The sequence below is a fragment of the Schistocerca americana genome, chromosome X (assembly GCF_021461395.2).
Source record: "Schistocerca americana isolate TAMUIC-IGC-003095 chromosome X, iqSchAmer2.1, whole genome shotgun sequence".
In the NCBI taxonomy this organism is placed as follows: Eukaryota; Metazoa; Arthropoda; class Insecta; order Orthoptera; family Acrididae; genus Schistocerca; species Schistocerca americana.
In genome coordinates this window covers 622,275,310-622,295,886 of record NC_060130.1, presented here as the reverse complement: position 1 = coordinate 622,295,886, position 20,577 = coordinate 622,275,310, and the positions used below count along the sequence as shown (strand labels likewise).

The 20,577-nt window shown below is 40.0% G+C and overlaps 1 protein-coding gene across 2 annotated transcripts in view; it reads right to left on the bottom strand.

The window, feature by feature from the left end:
- Positions 1–20,577, bottom strand: part of LOC124555109 (DNA fragmentation factor subunit alpha-like) — a 92,915-nt gene that overhangs the window by 8,323 nt on the left and 64,015 nt on the right. The window lies entirely within an intron of this gene.

The following is a 20,577-nucleotide window of genomic DNA, read 5'->3' as shown; positions in this document are numbered from 1 at the left end:
AGGACACCATGAATGTAATGTGTATTACCAATGAATGATTTAGTGATGGTATAGTATATTTCAGATATCCATTTCAATAAATCTCTCAAAACTAATTTAAAAAGTAACATAAACAAAACTATTCCACAGAGCCAATGAGAAGATAAATTAGTGTCCAGAATCTCACTGACAATGAGGTCATTATAGATGGGGCACAAACTAAGATGAGGAAGGAAGAAGAAATTGCTTGGCTGTGTCCTTGACAAAGGAAACATATGACCATTCACCTCCAGTTATTTACAGAAGACACAGTTAAGCTAAATAAGGATATTTGGATGGTGATTCAAAATTCAATGCAAATCCAGTGTGTTAAACACGGCACAATCTCACAATCTTGCTCAGTCTGACATTTCAACTGATGGTGATGGCAGGGGGGGAGTGTTAGTAAAAAAAAAAAAAAAAAATCAAGGGTAAGATACCAGAACAGGCACAATTAAAAGGATGCAGGTGACGGTGGCTAGGCGACTACTTAGAAATAATGGGTGTCTGAGCTATTCTGTGACACATCGAAATTCCACACCTAATATTTTGGGATGAAGTCCACACATCATACACAAATTTAAAACACAAAATACAACTTACCTCATTATCCATTAAAAATAGAGAGCAAGTCCTGTGGGAGACCCAGATCTGCCCTCAGATTGTAATAGAAAACACACACAATACGAACGTGTCATATCGACAGCTATATTTCACATCTGTGAAAAACTGGAGGCCCTTCACAACACTAGGCAATATCCCACTTTATGATTCGTAAGGGCTACTTCTTGAGTTTGTTGTGGTCAGAAGAAGATAAGTCATGGTCACACTGAAGGTTCCACCAAATGCAGCTCATTATTCCTCACTTTCAGCCACTGAGCCTCCCATCAACATCTGATCTTCTTTGCCACAAATAAGGTAACAGCCAGCAGGGCGACTGAACACCAAGCGGGAGGCAGAAAGAGAGCAGCGCTCTTTGGCAGCTGCATTAGCGAGTTCATTTCCCCAGACCCCTACGTGCCTTGGAACCCAGCTGGAATGTATTTCCTTGACCTGCTTTTACAAGAGATGAAGAACATCCTGCACCTCTTGCATCATCTGATCTGTGGGGTACATCTGATCAATGGCACAAAAGGCACTTTGGGAATCTGAGCAGGTGATGACTTTCTTGCCATGTAGATATCTCATCTGCTCCAGAGCCCTCAGGATACCAAACAATTCCACATAATAAACTTAAAACTGCTCTGGGAGTCCTATCCTGAGGACAATGTCAAGGAAAACAATGAAACAGCCAATAAAATCCCCTTGGTTGGACCCCACCTGTGTAGTAAAACCCAAGTGGTGATTTGAAATCTCATTACATGTAAATTTAAAAATATAATCTGGGGTACAACCCTCCAAGCATGCAGTCAATTCGAGAAGAAACTTGAGCCTCTCTAGTATCCAGGGGGACTCCTTACTCCACCTCTGCCTTTGGACCTCAATACCCTCCACCTGCAGGAACTCAAGGCTCTCCCTGCACTAATCCCAAATGGCCATGTTGGCCCCAGACAGTTATGAAACAAATGTTCCAGTGGCAGTTGGGCAACAGAGATGAATGCTGGTGATTTTGGAACAGAGTCCCATATGCTTGGTGTACCACGAAGGGGAGACGGCAAGTAGACATTAGAGGATCATCAGCCACAGCACATAGGCTAGCAACTGATCTTGTGCGACAAGCTCCTGTTGACAGCCTAACACCCTTGTAGTGAACAGCGTCCACCATTCTGAGATACAAACGTCTTGCAGATCCATAAATCTGGCATTCATATTCAAGTCAGGGCCACAAAAATACTTTAAAGAGTTGGAGCAGATGTGCCCTATCGGCTCCCAAAAAACCTGTGACTAATGCTTTTAAAGGTGTGTTTACACCTGTGCACCTTGCAGCTCATTGCCATGTAGCTGTAACTTATCACACATGGAAAAAGATGCGACCAGTGTGAACACAGATGTGAATGGAATTGTTCACATGCACATGTTGAGGAAGATGCTTGCACCTAGCTACAGACGCATGGTGACAAGCTGCAAGACGCACAGGTGTAAATACACCTTATGGATGTTTAAAGCCTTGAGGCATCTTATCTTGAGTTTTTTAAAGTGTGGCAGCCACATTAGACTCTCATCAAAAGTGAGACCAAAATATTTCACTATTTCGTTAAAGGTGCGAACAGTATCCTTCAGATTAAAAAAAAAGGTGAATTAAAAAGAGTGTGGCTGTGATTAAAAGCTACACAAACAGTTTTCTACAATGAGAATTTAAAACCTGTGCTGTTTGACCATTCCTCCAGCTGCCTGATCGTCAAATTCAATTTCCAAGTTGCTGTTGCAAGACGGGAGGCGGCACAAAAGAAGAAGAAGTCATCCATATACAAAAAACATTATACTGCAAATGTAATATAGTTTATTGCAATGGTGAATGCTGCAACACTTAAATAAACTCCCTTGAAGGACACCACTCTCCTGCTTAAAATCATCAGACAGGTGATTCCCAACCTCATATCTCATATACCTGCCAGAAACAGAGGATTGTATGAACCCCACTGAAAGGGCCACAACAAAATACTGTGCCTCCGTTTACTATTACAGGCCTTTTCCAAATCAAAGAAGACACCAATAAAGTGTTGCTTACAGAGGAAAGCTTGTTGAATTGCTGCTTCCAGCAGGTTCAGGTTATTGACTGTGGTGTGCTACCTCCTGAACCCACAATTGGAGCGACTTCATAGCGTCCTGGTTTCGAGAACCAATACTAGGCACTGGTTGACCATACACTCCAATGGCTTTCCTAAGCATCTTATGACACTAACATTATGATCACTACAGGGGTTTAGTCTGATCCTTCCCCCTGGATTTAAAATCGGGATTAAAATAGATTCTTTCCACAAGCTAGGAAAGTCTCCAGTCATTCAAATTTCATTAAACAGAGGATGGAGAAGATCCTTTGACCCATGTCCAACAGTTCCAAAATGCTGTACATTATCATGTCTGGCCAGAGTATCATGAGCTACTGACGTGGAATCAAACTTCCACAGAGAGGAAGGGTGGTTGTATTCCTCAATGTTGGTGGAATGGAAAACAAAACCAAACCTCTACTGCGTCTCCTGATAATGACAGAATGCTGGATCATTGCTAAAATTGACTGTAATGCTCTCATAAATCTGAGCCATTATTGGAGCGATGCCTTTTGGTGATGTTAGGAGACACCCTTGCTCTCATACAGTTGCTATTGGCTGTCATTAGTTCTGCCTTGAGATCATCTTGATGGCTCCCCATACCTTACTTGCAAATGTGAACCTACTGATGGAGTTCAGGAACTCTTGCCAAGTCTTCTGCTTACTCCCTCAAATTATTCTCCTCACCTTTGCCTTTGGCATTCGAAAGGTTGCAAGATTCGCATCTGTAGGGCACCGATTGAATCTTTGCATAGCCGCCCTCCTGTCCCTGATTGCAGAACAACACTCATCATTCCACCAAGAGACAGGCTGCCTCTTAGATGTTCCCCTGAATTTTGGGATAGCTGCATCAGTGGCACCATGGATCACGCCTGTAATGCGATCCGCCCAGTCCTGGACATCTTCACACTGCTCAGAAACAGCAAACTGCCTGTTACCAGTCAGCCTTTCTGAAGAGCTGTCTCGGTGACACCCTTTCAGTATCTGCTACATCTGACAGAGTTATCTTGACAGGGTAGTGTTCGCAACAATAAAGGTCGTTGTCCACTCCCAACTGAGCAGTGCTGCTAAAATGTGTAGCCTGACCCTTGTTCATCAACAGATATCTGTAATTTGTGTCAGATCCTCAAGCAGCGCCGGCTTTAGTGTGGGGCGACTCGGGCGGTCGCCCAGGGCGCCGGAGCCCAAGGGGTGCCACGTACTAAACGCATGTAAAAAAAAAAAAATTACAATTTACAATCACCCATTTTGCGAAACTAAAATATTATTCAGTCTCATTCAACATACGTCGCTAATCTCACGAATGCGCGATGAATTCGGGGTAGCAGAAGAGAAATCATGCTGAATGCAATCTTCGTATTGTCTGCAACCATCCATGTTTGACGCGGGCTAGCACGGGCTCTACCAAAGTGCCTCTCTTATTTGTTTCAAGAACTGCAACAAGGAAGAGCCCATGCAGCCGCACCATCTCTCGTTTACAACAGAAACTACCGGTCGCTCCAAATAAAAGAAAATACAGACTGTGAAATATACATTACATTATGATTTAATTAATACGAATGTATTTATATCGAATATTTGTGACTTAATGACTCATGTACACTAATTAATAGATCATGCAATGTGTGCACTGCATTCATAGAGAATTCTCCCCTAACTTACTGAAATAATACAGCGCCACACAATGTTTGTTAGACTCCATATGTTGGCAGCGCTACGATTTGCACCCGCATGTCAGTAATTGTCAGTAAGAGTCGGAGGCAGCGGTCATCATTTTCGTGGCTGAATAATTGTGAGTGAAACGAGTGTCGTGACTGTGTCAACATTTTCATTTTCTGGTAGGTGCGAAAAACATTTTTATCTTTCAGTTCAGGTTTTTTTCTAGTTACGTCTACTGATAGGTGAATTTCTTTATTTGTTATAGATCGAATATTGTGGTCGCGAAATAGAGCACTGTCCAAGCAATAATTTGTCAAATTATTAAATCATGCCAGAAGAGAAGGAAATGATTAAAAAAAAGCTTTCTGGTTCAGAAAATCGGAAAAGAAAAGCTGAAAAAGAAAAAGTTCTTGAAGAAACTAAAAAGCACATGAATATTTATAAGTACCTTAAAGGAAACTCTAAGGCAAATTCTTCAGATATGGAATCAAAAGTCCATGTATCAGCAAATATTTCTTCAGACTGTGAACAATTATACACAAAAAATATACAATCACCTATTGAAGGTGATCAAATTGACCAGCGCAGTACATCTTTGCATGAATCCTCTGATATTTCTCCAAGTCAAAATCAACACATGACATCTGTGGTCGATGAAAGTATCAACGTTCTTGCAATAAAAGAATACAATGTTTCTGATGTAGGTACGTGGCCAAAAGTACTTAATGCTAGAGATATAGATCCCATTATAATATGTGGACCCTCACAAGTATGTCTAAATAACTTTCCAAAAGATGAAAATGGGCGTCATTTCTCTTCAACTCATTACACAAGAAAACTATCAAACGAAGAAACTATCAGACGACGGTGGCTAGTTTATTCTGTATCAAACGACAGTGTCTTTTGCTTTTGTTGTCGACTGTTTGATTTAAAGTCAACTACTAATTTGACTACCACTGTGGGTTTCAGAAATTGGAAACATTTAAGTGAAGCTCTGAAACTGCATGAAAATAGTCCTAACCACAAAAAAGCATTTACTCAATGGACTGAAGCTGAAATCAGGTTTAAAGCTGGATTAACTATTGACAAGGAAGAACAAAAGCTAATTTCTAAAGAAAGTTTACGATGGAGCAATGTGCTTCAAAGATTGATGCACATTACTTTGTATTTGGCTGAAAATAATATGGCATTCAGAGGGTTATCAGATAAATTATTTACCCCGAATAATGGAAAATTCTTAGGTCTTGTACAGTTATTGGCAAAGTTTGATCCAATCATGGAAGAGCACGTCAGACTGGAATTGAATGGTGATTTGGCTGACCATTATTGCGGCAAAAATATACAAAATGAAGTAATAGAATTCATGGCATCACACGTTATGTCTACAATCGTATCCCGCATAAAGGGTTCAAAGTATTATGCAATCATAGCTGACTGTACTCCAGATATAAGCCACAAAGAACAACTTTCGATAACTTTAAGATGCGCCGACATAACAGAGGATGGCGTAAGTGTAAAAGAACATTTCATCTCATTTCTGCAAATAGATGATACAACCGGTGAAGGCCTCACAGAAAGCATTTTAAAAACATTGAGTGATCTTGACCTAAACATTAATGACTGCAGAGGATAGGGCTACGATAACGGCGCGAACATGAAGGGGAAAAATAAAGGCGTCCAGAACAGAATTAAGAAGTTAAATCCACTAGCTTTTTTTGTGCCATGTGGATGCCATAGTTATAATTTGGTATTGTGTGATGCGGCAAAATCATCAGTAAAATCCGTGACACTGTTCGGAATGTTACAAAAAATGTTTAATCTATTTGCTGGATCGGTAAATAGATGGAAAATTTTGACCGACCATTTGAAGATATACACCCTGAAAAATGTAAGTGACACACGCTGGGAAGCTCGAATTGATAGCGTCAAAGCGGTTCGTTATCAATTATGCGAAATGCATGACGCTTTGGTTTCCTTGGCCGATGCTACTGAACAAAGCGATGCTGCGGTGTCACACGAAGCGACAACACTAGGAGGACAATTAAAAGACTTCAGCTTCATTGTTTCTCTCGTGACATGGTATGATGTTCTGTTTCAAATAAATGTTGTGAGTAAAGCAAGTCAGTCACCCACAATCAACTTTGTCGAGTTTATGGGAATCCTTGACAAATGTTGCTCTTATTTGGAAACATATAGACAAACAGGTTTCGAACAAGCTATTGTAACAGCAACTGAACTGGCTTCGGATCTTGATACGCAGCCATTATTTAAACCACAAATGCGATTAAGACGTATTAAACGCAGGCCGGTTGAAGAGGCTGTTGATGATCAAATAACTGACCCAAAAAAGAAGTTTAAAGTAGAGTTTTTCAATGCACTGTTGGACACCGTGCACATATCCATGAAAGAAAGATTTGAACAGATGCAAGAATTTTCTGCGACGTGGAGTTTCTTGTTTCACATTAAAAAAAAATCAAAATAAAGAAGAACTAATACAATGCTGTTCTAAATTACAAGAAAAATTAACTGTCAACATGAAGTCAGATATTGATGGAAATTTGCTGTGCGACGAAATTTTAGGCCTGCAACACTATCTCGAAGACAGTCAGGCAACGCCTATTGAAGCCTTAAACTTCATAAAAAAGCATAATCTTCAAGAGTTATATCCCAACATCTGGATAACGTTACGTATTTTGCTAACAATACCAGTGACTGTCGCAAGCGGCGAATGCAGTTTTTCCAAACTGAAGTCGATAAAAATGTACTTGCGGTCTACAATGTCTCAAACAAGACTAACTAGTTTGGCCTCACTGTCCATTGAAAATGAAGTTGCAGAAAACCTGGACTTTGCTAATCTGATCAGAGACTTTGCCGACAGAAAAGCGAGAAAAGTAAAATTTTAGTCGTTTATAATTGTTTTTCATTAGGCGTAATATGTTTTGTGTTCAGATGACTGACAGAAAATATAGGTTTATGGCTTACAGTTATATTAAACTCAATAAAAATATGGTACCCAATTCAAAATTAGTGTTTTTTCGTTATACATATTACCTCCTATATATAAAAATCAATTGTTATGTGTTAGTCTCACCAAAACAAAGAAATGGCTTGACCAATTTGAATAATTTTTGTTTTGTTTTGTTAGCTTTAGTACAGGGGTGCTTCAGAAAAGAAAAGAAATATTTGGGATATACGAGCCTGTTTCAACCACATTTTACGCATCTTTTCTTTGTTTGGAACACGCAAAAACAATTTTCTGGAGTTGTTGTTGATGTACAGTGCAGTACTACGCAATATTTTTAGACAATTTCCCAAAACGTGAATGCCCAAACAATATATCACTGCTATACTGACTGTTACAGCAGCGACAGCAGCATGCTGGACTGACGTCACAGGCTACACAAGACTCACATGGAGCGTCTTAGCGGGCTTTCAGATTACTTGGATTTCGTTTCCATTTTAAAAAATAAAATACTCAAATTTACGATGGAAAAAACCACGTTATGATCATAAGATGACGCCATTAACCACTTAAGACGATTTCTAGAAAACAGTCAAATACCGTGTTGCAAAGCACTGCCAGGTTCGCTATTTATACAATAAAGGGCGCCAACTGGACGACTCGCCCGGGGCACCTGGATGGCTAAGGCTGGCCCTGTCCTCAAGTATCTGACCCCAGGGGAAAAGTGAGGTTCTCACTGTCAATGGACTCATGGGGAAGTAGGTACACAGAGCACACCATGACAGCAACATGGACCAAAATCCAAACAGCGACCGCTTGTAGCATTGTGGTTAAAGGCACATGTGAAGAGTGCAAAATGTCCATGACGAACACTGCTACCCCACCTTTTGCCTTGTCACCAGTATCATTGTCTTTTCTGTAGACGTGATAGCCCCCAAGTACAGGTGCATCAGTCAGTTTAAAAAGAGTCTTTTGAAGACAGAGGCAGAAAGATCCATCCTGTATGATGAGTCTTAATTCCTCCAGATGGGTACTGTATCCATTCATATTCCACTGGAGTATGGGAGCCATTTCAGCAGTGTGATTTTGACTTATCACTATCCTTCACCCAGGTTGGCAAAGTAGTTGTTGAGTGAGGGGTAGTGCAGGGGCTGCCTGGGTATTGTGAGGAGGCACCTAAACCCATGATGTCCTCATCAGTGAGACATGGCACAAAGACATCTGATGTGCCCCAGCACAGCTTTTGATCCGAATGTCGTGATGCTTCGATGATGATGGGGGAAGAGGGCACTGAGAGGCACTCTGCTTTTGGGGTGCCTTGTCAATGCTCACTGTGAAAATGTTGCTGGTACTTTCGGTCATAGCTGCCTGGATCGCTACGTCTTTGCTTACTTTCCTTTGTCACATACAGGTGAAAGTATAGGTGCTGGTGGTGGATTATGGTGCGCTGGACACCGTCTGTGTGGAAGTGTCGACCTTGGGAACAGGTTTCTGCACCATGGAAGCATATGAAGTGGCAAATACAGAGGGTTTTGTCGCATTATATTCTTTTTTTGGCTTCTGCTATAGTATCCGCTTGGTCACTTTTATTTCCTTAATTTTGTGTCCCTTAGCGGAAACAGGACAATCTCGGCTCCAGACTGGGTGGCTCCCAGAGCAGTTGATGCAGACTGCTGTACACATACACCTGTCATGTTTGGCCAAATCTCTGGCATTTGTAGGACAGTGTAGGGTTAGGTATACAAGGTCCAACCCTAAGATGAAGGAACCTTGCCATAATATGTTCAAGCAACATTGTAGAACTGAAGGTCACAATTTCTCCATCATTCCTTCACATCCTTTGCTCCACATGCCTGTGATGTCCATTCTTGTTTAAGTTCTGTGATGTTAATGTCCATATATGTGACTATCCCCTTGCTAAAATTAAGGGAGTTGTGCTAATCAACAATTACATCACAGTCACCCAATTTTTGTGACTTCCTAAGAAGTTCCGCCTACTGTGCCCTGTTAGACTCAACTGACAAGGAACCATTTTGTAACTGCTTAACAGACTTTAAGGTACCAGTAAGCCCTTTTAAGCCTTTATGGATATAGAAGGGGTCACTTTTTCAAACGTCCCCTCCTTCTTCTCGATCACTACAAATACATTTTGGCTGCCTACTCCTTCAGCCCTGTTACTAAATACAAGTTGATTATCAGGAAGATTAGCCATCCTCATTCATTTGGACGAGTGGGTGCAAGTATTCTCAGATGGTACATCCGTCACTCTGGGAGTTCATAAATTTGAGTTCAAGGGTTCCGTCCCAGTCCCATGAGCAGCTAGAGAACTAAGAGTCCACTCACACAGAGCTCCACTTTCCACATTAAGCCTTATACAACTGAGGGGCAATGGTTTCCCAAGAGCTTGCCTCCTAACTACTGTTCTACCTCAATAGCCATGCAACTCATCGGAGCACAGCACACCTTGAGACTCTTTACATATCGATTTTTACCATCCTGAAGCCAATATCCCCACACCCTGTGACACATAAAGTTCCACTGCTGCACTACAGTGTTTGTTGAGGCATGCTCAGAATTTATGGTGGCAGAGGACTGGTGGCACTTACTAGTCCCCAGCTGAAGAACCCTGGGGATCACCAAGCCCACGTCCAGCAAATGAATGCTGACCCCCTGGGGACACTGAAGACACATTAGCTCTGTCTTGAGGCTGAAGATTGGTCATCCTCATCATCACCACCTTCAGGCTGAAGACTGACCATGATCTTCTAGCTGAAGACTGATCATTGTCGTAATCTTCAGGATGAAAACTGGAAACCGTTGTCATCTGCAGGCAGAATACTGGTCATTGTCATTGTCGTGATTGTCATCATCATCATCGTCTTTTTCAGTATGAAGATGAACTGTCATCATCATCATCTTCAGGTAAAAAACAGGATGTCTCATCATCATTGTCTTCAGGCTGAAGAATGGTTGTCATCATTACAAGTGTCATCATCATTGTCTTCAGGTTGAAGACTGGTCATCATTGTCTGCAGGCTGAACAGTGGTCGTCACTGTCTTCAGGATGAACAGCGGTCATCACCATCTTCAAGCAGAGCACTGGTCATCATCGTCTTCAGGCCAACGACTAGTTGTTGTCGTCTTCAGGCAGAAGATTGGTCTGATGCAGCTTTCCATTATAGTCTACCCTGTCCAAGTCATCATATCAGCATCACCACTGCAATTTACATCCATTTGAACCTCCTTGCTGTATTCGAGCTCAGGTCTGCCTTTGCAGTTTTTAGCCTTCTGCAATTGCTTCCATATCGTATTGATAAGTTAGCTCAGGATGTGTCATATAACCCGATTCCTGTCAGTTTGTTGTTTACCCAATTTGAATCAGTACCTCCGCATTTGTTATTCGATCTACCCACCTAGTCTTCAGCACATTTCTCTAGCAATATATTTCAAATGCTTCAATTCTTTCCTTGTCTGAGTGTGTTAGTGATGATTACAGTACTCAATGTGGACAATTTTACCATTCAGATAATTCTTTCATTTCTTTCCCTTAGTCCACATTCTCCTGCTATTTTTGTTTCTCTTTCTTTTCCTACTAATGAATTCCAGTCTCCCATTTCATCTCCCTTAACTATCTCAATAATTTCTTTTATTTCACAGTAGACTGTTTCAATCTCTTTGTCATCTGCAGAGTTAGTTGGCATATATATGGGGTAGACAAATGAAAATGAGACAGACTTTATAACGAGCATGGTGTGGATGTTGGTAACGAAAGTAGGTGTGTGTCAATAGAAGTGCCCTCTATAGGGAATCTGAAAGGTACAGTGCACATATTCACCAAGTATCATTTCTCTGTTAAACGTGCTTGATGTGAGGTCATCAAGTCGTATGTGCATCCGACTTCACTATGGAGGCCAGGAAAGAGGAACAGCAAGGTGTAGTGCAGTTTTTGACTGTAGAAGTAGTTTCAGGAAGTGAAAATCACACCCAAATTTCTGCAGTGTATGGTGAACACAGTATGCCACATGCACATGTGGAATAAACAATTTCAAGGAGGTCAAGAGTCATCTAAAGACAACAGTGAGCCAGGAAAGGTTCATTGTGTCCATACTCCTTGTCATTTCTGCAGTGGTTGCTGCCATCAGAAATGACCAATGGTGGAAGGTGGAAGATATTCAGCTCATGTTGGGCATCAGTCATGATACCGCTCATGCCATCATGGCAGAGCACACGCCATTATGACAGAGCAACTGAATTTGAACAGAATGTCTACATCACTATGCCACCAGGAATAGTATCACTGTGAAAAATACTGTTTCCTATCCTCTAATGTTGCAGATGAAACACAGTGTCATCATTTTGAGGCTGAGAGCAACAATGGAAGCACATGGATTCACCCCACTGAAAAAATCCAAAACAGTACACACCAATTCCAAGGAAGTCATGATGAGCTTTCTCTTTGACTGCAACGGACAGAGTACATTAACTTTCCAGAACACGGCACCACAATTAATGCATAGGATACTTCACAAAAATTGAAGCACGCCATCATGTCCAAACACCCAGGAAAGTTGATGAACACCATCATCATTGTGTTGCAGGATAATGCCTGCCCAAATATTGCTATAGATGTTTCACTATGAAATCTTTACATGTCCTCCATACAATCCTGACCTCCCCCTACATGATTTCCACATTTTTTGGTGTGCTGAAGAATGGAATTTGTGGCCATCAGTTTGCTTCATATGAAGAGTGCACACCTGGGTACAATCGTGGTTCTGCAGACAACCACAAACATTTTTTCATGAAGGCATTGATCATCTTGTCTCACAGTGGAATAAATGTATTGACAGTTATGATGATTACTTTTGAAACAATAAGCAGTTTACTTACTTTTCTTCCATCAGTCTCATTTTTATGTGACTGCCCCTTATAAACTTGCACTACTATGGTGGGTCTGATTGTTATTAGATCTACTCCTGAACTATTCCTATTTGATCTTGTATTTAGAACCATGTACTCAGCTGACTAGAAGTTATTTTCTACTGGCTACTGCATTTTACTAAATTCCACTATATTTAACATCAGCAATCCAGCTCCCGTTTTCAAATTTCTAATCTACTGGGTGATCAAAAAGTCTGTATAAATTTGAAAACTTAATAAACCACAGAATAATGTAGATAGAGAGGTAAAAATTGACACACATGCTTGGAATGACATGGTGTTTTATTAGGGGAAAAAAAAAAAAAAAAAAAAAAAAAAAAAAAAAAAAAAAAAAACCCACACTATATTGCTAGACGCGTGAAAGATCTCTTGCGCCCTCTCATTTGGTGATGATCGTGTGCTCAGCCGCCACTTTCGTCATTGTTGGCCTCCCAGGTCCCCAGACCTCAGTCCGTGCGATTATTGGCTTTGGGGTTACCTGAAGTTGCAAGTGTATCGTGATCGACCGACATCACTAGGGAGGCTGAAAGACAACATCCGACACCAATGCCTCACCATAACTCTGGACATGCTTTACAGTGCTGTTCACAACATTATTCCTCGACTACAGCTATTGTTGAGGAATAATGGTGGACATATTGAGCATTTCCTGTAAAGAACATCATCTTTGCTTTGTCTTACTTTGTTATGCTAATTATTGCTATTCTGATCAGATGGAGCACCATCTGTCGGACATTTTTTGAACGTTTGTATTTTTTTTTATTCTAATAAAACCCCATGTCATTCCAAGCACGTGGGTCAATTTGCACCTCTCTATCTACATTATTCCGTGATTTATTCAGTTTTCAAATTTATACTGACTTATCACCCGGTACCTATATGAATAAGGGATCTAATGTTCCATGCTCTGACACGTAGAACACCAGTTTCGTTCTTCCTGATGGCAACATCCTCAAGTAGTCTCCATCCACAGATACAAATGGGAGACTATTTTACATTCAAACAATGGAAAATCCTTGCTGGAATGTTGGCTCCAGCTGTCAGAGACTGTGGTTAGGTGTGTAAGAGGTGTGTGTGTGTGTGTGTGTGTGTGTGTGTGTGTGTGTGTGTGTGTGTGTTTTTGACAAAGGCCTTGTTGGCCAAAAGCTTACTTTCTGACAGTCTTTTTGCTGTACCTATCTGCGACCCTGTTATATGGTGAGTAATAACTATCTTTTTCTTAATATTGTTACTATTTTACATTCAGCGTATAATAACCAAAAGACTCAGGGCTGCATGTGCTTGTGAAAAATAATGTCTGTAGTTCCCCCTTGCTTTCAGCCATTCGCAGCACAAATATGACAAGGTCCTGTTGACAAATGTTATAAGACACCACCAGTCAATCATTCAGACTGTTGCTCCTGCTCCTACTGAAAAAGTTGTTGCCATTCTTCAGAAACCACAGTTCAATTTGGCCTTTCCACAGATATCTCTCTGTTGTGGTTGCACCTACAGTACAGCTATTTGTATCATTGAGGCACCCAAGCCATCCCACCTCAGAAAGGATCTCGGTTCGGGGATTGCGGCTGGATATGCAAGTAAAATTAAATGTTGTTTTTCCAAAAGTACTTTTTACATCAATGGCGATCATTTTCTTTCCTTTGACACACCAGTAAATGTTAACAAATGTCTTGACGACAAAAGTAAATATAAGATACTGAGAAAAAAGGAGTGGTACACAAATAAATTCTAATTCTCTAATGCAGTCAGGGTGGTGTTCTAACTGTTAACCAAGCGACCTACTTGTTGAGCACCACTTACTGCGTGTTAGAAGGAATTCCTTTTCTCTTTCAGAGGGCAACTGCAAATTAATTATATGAGAAGTGAGTAGGCTGCAAAAGTTTATAATGACTGTCACTAAAAAAGAACAGGACAGCATCTGTGCCCGTAGATGTACACATTTCCTGTAGAGTACCTTAAACAGTTAAGGGCTGAATTGCACTCTAACAAAACCAAGGTTTGGTAGTGGTGGAGGAAGGGCACACGGTGGGGGAGGCTGGTAAAAGGTAGGTTTACAGGTGGTATTGGAAGCACTGATAGGGAAAGAAACACAAATAAACATGGCATAGAGGAACTGGGAGCCAATGACTTCTCTTTGTCTTTTTTGTTTGTTTGTTTGTCTGTTTTGCACATAATTAGAACCACACATCGTTCAGTGTTACTTCTTTGCATGTTTTATATCCTTACCAAATATAAATTGCATTTCATAAGTAAAAAAGTTAGAAGCTCACGTAACTGCTGCACTCTTATGTAGCCAAAACAATTACTTTTGACTTAAATACAGTTTACATACACGAACACAAAATAATCTGTTTAGTTACTGGTGGTATTTTGTAATCAACGGAACATTTTTCATCATGATTGAAGGCCAATGTGGTCACTGGGTCCCTTCCCAATTGAGAACATTCAGAGCATTATGGACAAGACCCTCCAACCAGCTCGGGATTTTGACAATCTAACATGACAATTGGACAGAATTGCATTACTGACTTGTTCAATTTGTGAAGCTCTTTCTCTTGAATAAATCATACAATTTTTCTGGAATTGTAATCATTTATTTGTCTGTACATGTACATCGCATCTACTGATTTCCATCCCATTTGGATAATACCTACGCGGTGCGTCCTTTTTTTATCTTAAGAGTGTACACATGTACCAAGGTATACGTATATGTGGATGAATGTCTGAATTTTTCTACATCTGTAGACATACAGAACTTTTTGATGACTGCTGTAAATTTATTTTAATATTTAATCTCTACTTAGAGAATGATTAACAATTATGTTAACATACACACACTTTCTACATGTTACCCAGTTTGTAACAACCGTACAAGAAAACAGGACATGAGGATGAAATGTATTCTGTAAATCAACAGTCATCAAACTGCAGCCCACAAGCCGCATGTGGCCCAAATCAAGTACTCATGTGGCCCACAGTTCTCATCCATATTTTATTATAATACTAGTGACCCATCCTAACTCTGCATGGGTAGCATGAAGTAAGTGTGGCCAGGCAACTTGTCTGACAAAGCAGTAATTTTGTTTACGGGGCGTCGTGTAGAGTTATGATTAAAATTCAGAGAACAATATAAGGTAACTAAACATCAACATTTCATATAAATTAAATGATTGAAGCAGCTCATGCCATTTGCCAGTATAAGGCAGCTGCTGAAGGAGTCAGAGGACCGTCAGACTGCAATCCGCTAAAAATGAGCAGGGCAGTCGCACCAGTCTGCTCTGTGTCTGTGTGTGTGTGTGTGTGTGTGTGTGTGTGTGTGTGTGTGTCTGTGTGAGAGAGAGAGAGAGAGAGAGAGTGTTCTTGTTATAATAATAATTTTACGTGGCCCTATGTTCTGGTGCAAGTCTTTCAACTAAACTACACTTTGGCGACTTCTTATGTCTCCCTTACCAGTTATCTAACCTGGAAAAGGTGACCCACAGTTTTTCTTCTGACAATTTAATTCCATGGCCTTCTAGTTTTCAGACATGCGCTAGACCACCACGCCTAACTCGGATTCTGCTTAAGCTTTGCTGCTGTCTGGAGTTCCGGTGGCTGTACTGTTAGATGGCATTATTTTATCTAGCAACTAGTATCAAGATCATGTAGCTTTCCTTCTCACTGACAAAAATATTCACAGATGCAGTAATATTTTAAAATGTTTGGTTGGTTGGTTAACATGGCCATGAGCTAAGTAAGTTAGCTGCTTACCTCAGAGGCAGAGGCATAAGTAGTGTGCCCACTGCAGTGTTAGAGGATGTGAGTGGTCGAATGTTTTACTGTTTGTCTTCAAGTTACAACAACCCACTGGCATGCACGACATACACTGATCAACTGCTGTGATATAAATTTTGACACAGATGTTACATACTTATGTATGCGCGTTAGAGAGATGGTCATCTTCAAATGCAGTCTTATTTGTAGCAAGGAACATTAAATTAATTACGGCTGTTCTAATACAATGTAGTGTGTAGGGGAAAACTGACATTGAATGTCATTTGCACCCACAGTAAAACCAACAACACTTGACAACACAGCTGTAAGATCACTGAGGGTGGTAGCAATATGAAATAGAGAACAATCAACACAAAGTTTCCGAGTGGTGACTACTTTTAACTATTGGTACTTGCCCGGCAGCGTACTTCTCGCACCAGTATTACAGCAAGTCTATGGGGGCTCATGAAGACACTAATTTATGTAGATTACCAATTAATAACAAGGATGGCACATATGTGGTATGAGGTTCCATCCTGCAGTGTCAGTATTGGCTCTTGAGCAAAAAAGTTTAACGATCACTGCACTAAATGGTGATTAATTATTAAAATAAATTTACAATAGCCTTTGAATTAATTATAGAAATGAATGATAAGCTACACAACTTGCTATTAGCTACTAAACACTGGCTGCCATGACCAAAAGGATACACAAACAAAGCACTTTTCGTTCGCAGGAACATAATACTGATGTTGCTTTGTGCTCAGTTTTTGGTTGACGGTGCACGTAAGTTTTCTCCTGTTGAAGATGGAATGAACAAGGATATAACCATTTTGTTTGAACTGGACATTCTTTGTATACTTTCCATCGGAAGTGTGGACTACAGCATTGACATTCTTCCAGATATCACTCTTCCTCTAATGGAGGACATTTACAATTTCATCACTTAATACTCATCTTACAACCTCCACAGACTCACAAAATGCAGCTTTGTTAAAGGCCATCTGATCCTGACAATTGGTCCTTTCACCTTGTCAGTGCACAGCATGATTGTGCACTCAACCTCTGTAAGCAGTCATTACTAACCTCACTCCGGCACGCTTCAGTGAGAGAGAAGAGTTGACGAGTAGGGAGTGACTGCAGCACACTGCTCTCACACTCATCATATTTGCAGAACTACAGCAAGAAGGAAGGAAGGAAGGAAGGAAGCTTTTATAGCACTGACGGAACAACGGCATCTTGATCTCTGTATGCAACCCTCAACATTAGACTCGTACTCGCTCCATTTCTGATCTCTAGGACTTACCTTCAGGAGGCAGAATTCCAGTACTATAGTCAAAAAAGTAAGTTCAAGTAAGAAAACACTATTCCTTGCTTCCAAAAATAATAGTTGAGAACTGAGGAAGGACCTGATAGTTCTGAATAATAGGATTAGTTTTAAATGTGTCTGTAAACAGTACTGGAATTTTATCTCCTAAAAGTAAGCACTGTCTGGCCATTCTGGCTCCAAACATATGATGCATCTGCTTTGTAATACACATAGACTCCAATATACAAGGGCTATCCACAAAGTACCTTACGTTTTGGAATTAAAAATAAATAAAGTATTGGAAATTTTTTTTTATATATACAGATGAAAGCCACACTTAAATACTACTTTTCTACATAGTTGCCATTTAAATTAAGGCACTTATCGTAGTGATGGACGAGCTTGGAAATTCCTTCATCGTAAAATTCGGCCGCCTGCGCCTTCAACCAAGTGGTTAATCAGTAACCCAGTAGAAATACGATTTTTGTGGATTTCCTGGAAAGAGGCACTACAATAAACTCTCAAAGGCATTGCCAAACTCTGCACAACCTCAGAAGAGCAATACAAAACAAGCGCAGGGGAAAGTTGGGCTCAAAGATCTTGCTGATTCACGACAACGCCCGGGCCCACACGGCAAATGCCACTCGTGAAGTTCCCGAATCTTTTAAGTGGGAGTTGTTTCCTCATCCGCCGTACAGTGCCGACCTGGCACCGAGCGACTTCCACTTATTCCCAGCAATGAAGAAGTGGTTGGCTATGCAGCGTTTTGATGACAACGCACAGCTTCAAGAAGAGGTAACCACGTGGTTGAAGGTGCAGGCGGCCGAATTTTACGACAAAGAAATTTCCAAGCTCATCCATCGCTACAATAAGTGCCTTAATTTAAATGGCAACTATGTAGAAAAGTAGTATTGAAGTGTGGCTTTCATCTATATATAATAAAACAAATTTCCAATACTTTATTTATTTTTAATTCCAAAACGTAATGTACTTTGTGGATAGCCCTCGTATTGTACTATTAAATGAAGACATGGTTCTGCTGAGGTTATTGCTTTATGTTACAGCCCCAGAAGAAACACCTTCATTTGACCAGTATTTGATGGCTGTGAACACAATTATGGAGAAAATTATTGTAGTACTATTTGGAGCAGGAATAACTAGAAAGTAACGCCATCCATTTTCATCCTATTATTTTATCCTCACATAGACAGCAAGAAAAATAATTGTCAATTTTCTCCCATTTGAATCTCTCTTTGCAGAATGATGTACAATTTCGTATTAAAATTTCTGAGGGAAAAACTTGGTTAAAACAATATGTTAAACTGACATTCCTATTTGATTCTCTCATTATCTTGTACAATAAACCATCTGAATGTGAGTGAGGGTTTCAGGAATGAAACTCAACAGACAGGTCATGTCTGTCCTGGAAGTTATATTCATGAACTGAAAAGATTCTGAGATATCACCGCCCTTCATTAATAAAATCTAATACTTATCACTGTCCTACAACACTGTGAGAAATTTGTGTAAAGAAGTATACTCAATTGAGCCACTGAACTAGAGCAGATACTAACTAAATAACATTTGTAAAGTTATAAAGAGGAAAAGTCTTTCACAAATTTCATAGGCCTTTATGACCAGTTTTCATTCCAAGTCACTAGGAACCACTAATCAAAACTGAGATCTGACAGTAGATTCTTCCATTACAATAATATTCCAGCATACTTGTTGTTAAGTCTGCACTGACAATTTAGCTACTGGTAAGTTCCAAAATTATTGTCCACTAAGCCTTAATCCCCAATTCCAATCCTTTGTAACTGTGTTTGCTTTCACATTTTCAGACTCAAATGGAAGAACAACAATTTTACCCAGATGAAGAGCTGAAGTGTGGAGTGACTAATGTGTCTTGTTGACAGAAGACATTTGGAAAAAATTAGTTTGCTCAAGTAATTATAAAGGACTAGCAAACCAGGCAATGTTTCACAATTGCTAAATATGTAGGCATTGGATATATGTACTAAACTCCTCCTACTTTCTCCTCCTCTCCCCCCCCCCCCCCTCCCCCCATCCATCTTCTCTTCTCTCATCTGTCTGACCTCGAGCTACGTTTTCTGTTATTGTAAACAAGACTGCGAAATTGTGATGGGAACTGAATTCACTTAAAATAAGTACGCAAATCAGTTAGGATCATTTATATGTGAGGTATGAGAGAGACCTCACCAGCTGCTGGATCTGTGAATATAGTAGCTTCAGTAATAGCATTTTGCATAGCTTTAAGCTGTGAGTTGGTATGATTACATAGTTACGGACGATTCAGATTCCCTAGTAGTACTCTAATCATAAACTGATAAACCATAAATATAACTGTCCTTTTTTTCTGCAAAATTAATGTCAAACAAGGGAACAAAAAAATCTCATTGTTGTGTGTGCAAGTTTTATATAAAATTGTACAAGGGGAAAGAATAAATATGGGAGAAATAATTTTTCTAATGGTTTTCCGTGCCCTGCTACTGCAGTTAAAACTAACTACGAGAAAGAAAACAAAATCGCACATTTTCACAGCATAGCATTTTCTTTCTACCAGTAAGTTTTAATAGCAAACCTGTACATTGTCATTAAAAATAAATAAATATATTTCCAATGTCCGTCTGAATATTTATTAGTGTACTGTGGAAAATTCTGAAGCAAATCAGCAAAGAACTTTTGAAATTTTCACTAACAACACTTCCCTTTTATATATTGCACATATTAAAATACATATAGCCCATGTCCATTGGAACGTTTATTAGAGCATCATGTAAAAATCTGAAGTAAATCAGTCAAGTACTTTTCGAGATTTTTGGTAACAACATTAAATGACGACTTGTTTTTATATGGTACGAAGGTAGTTTGAAAAGTTCTCGGATCAGAATAGAAAAAAAGTACTTACATCACTGAAACTTTTTTATTTTTCAATGTAGTCTCCTTGCTGATAAATGCACTTGGTCCAACGATATTCCAGTGCCTTGATCCCATCTTGAAAATGAGTTTCCTCCAGGCCTGCAAAATAGTTGTCAACTCTGGCTATCAATCCTTCGTTTGAAAGGAATCTTTGTCCACCAAGAAAAATTTTCAGTTTTGGGAAGAGATGGAAGCCTGAGAGAGCCATATCAGGTGAATGAGGCAGGTGTGGCAACAATTCATTCCTTAGTTTGTGTAATTTTGCCACGCCGACGACACACACGTGC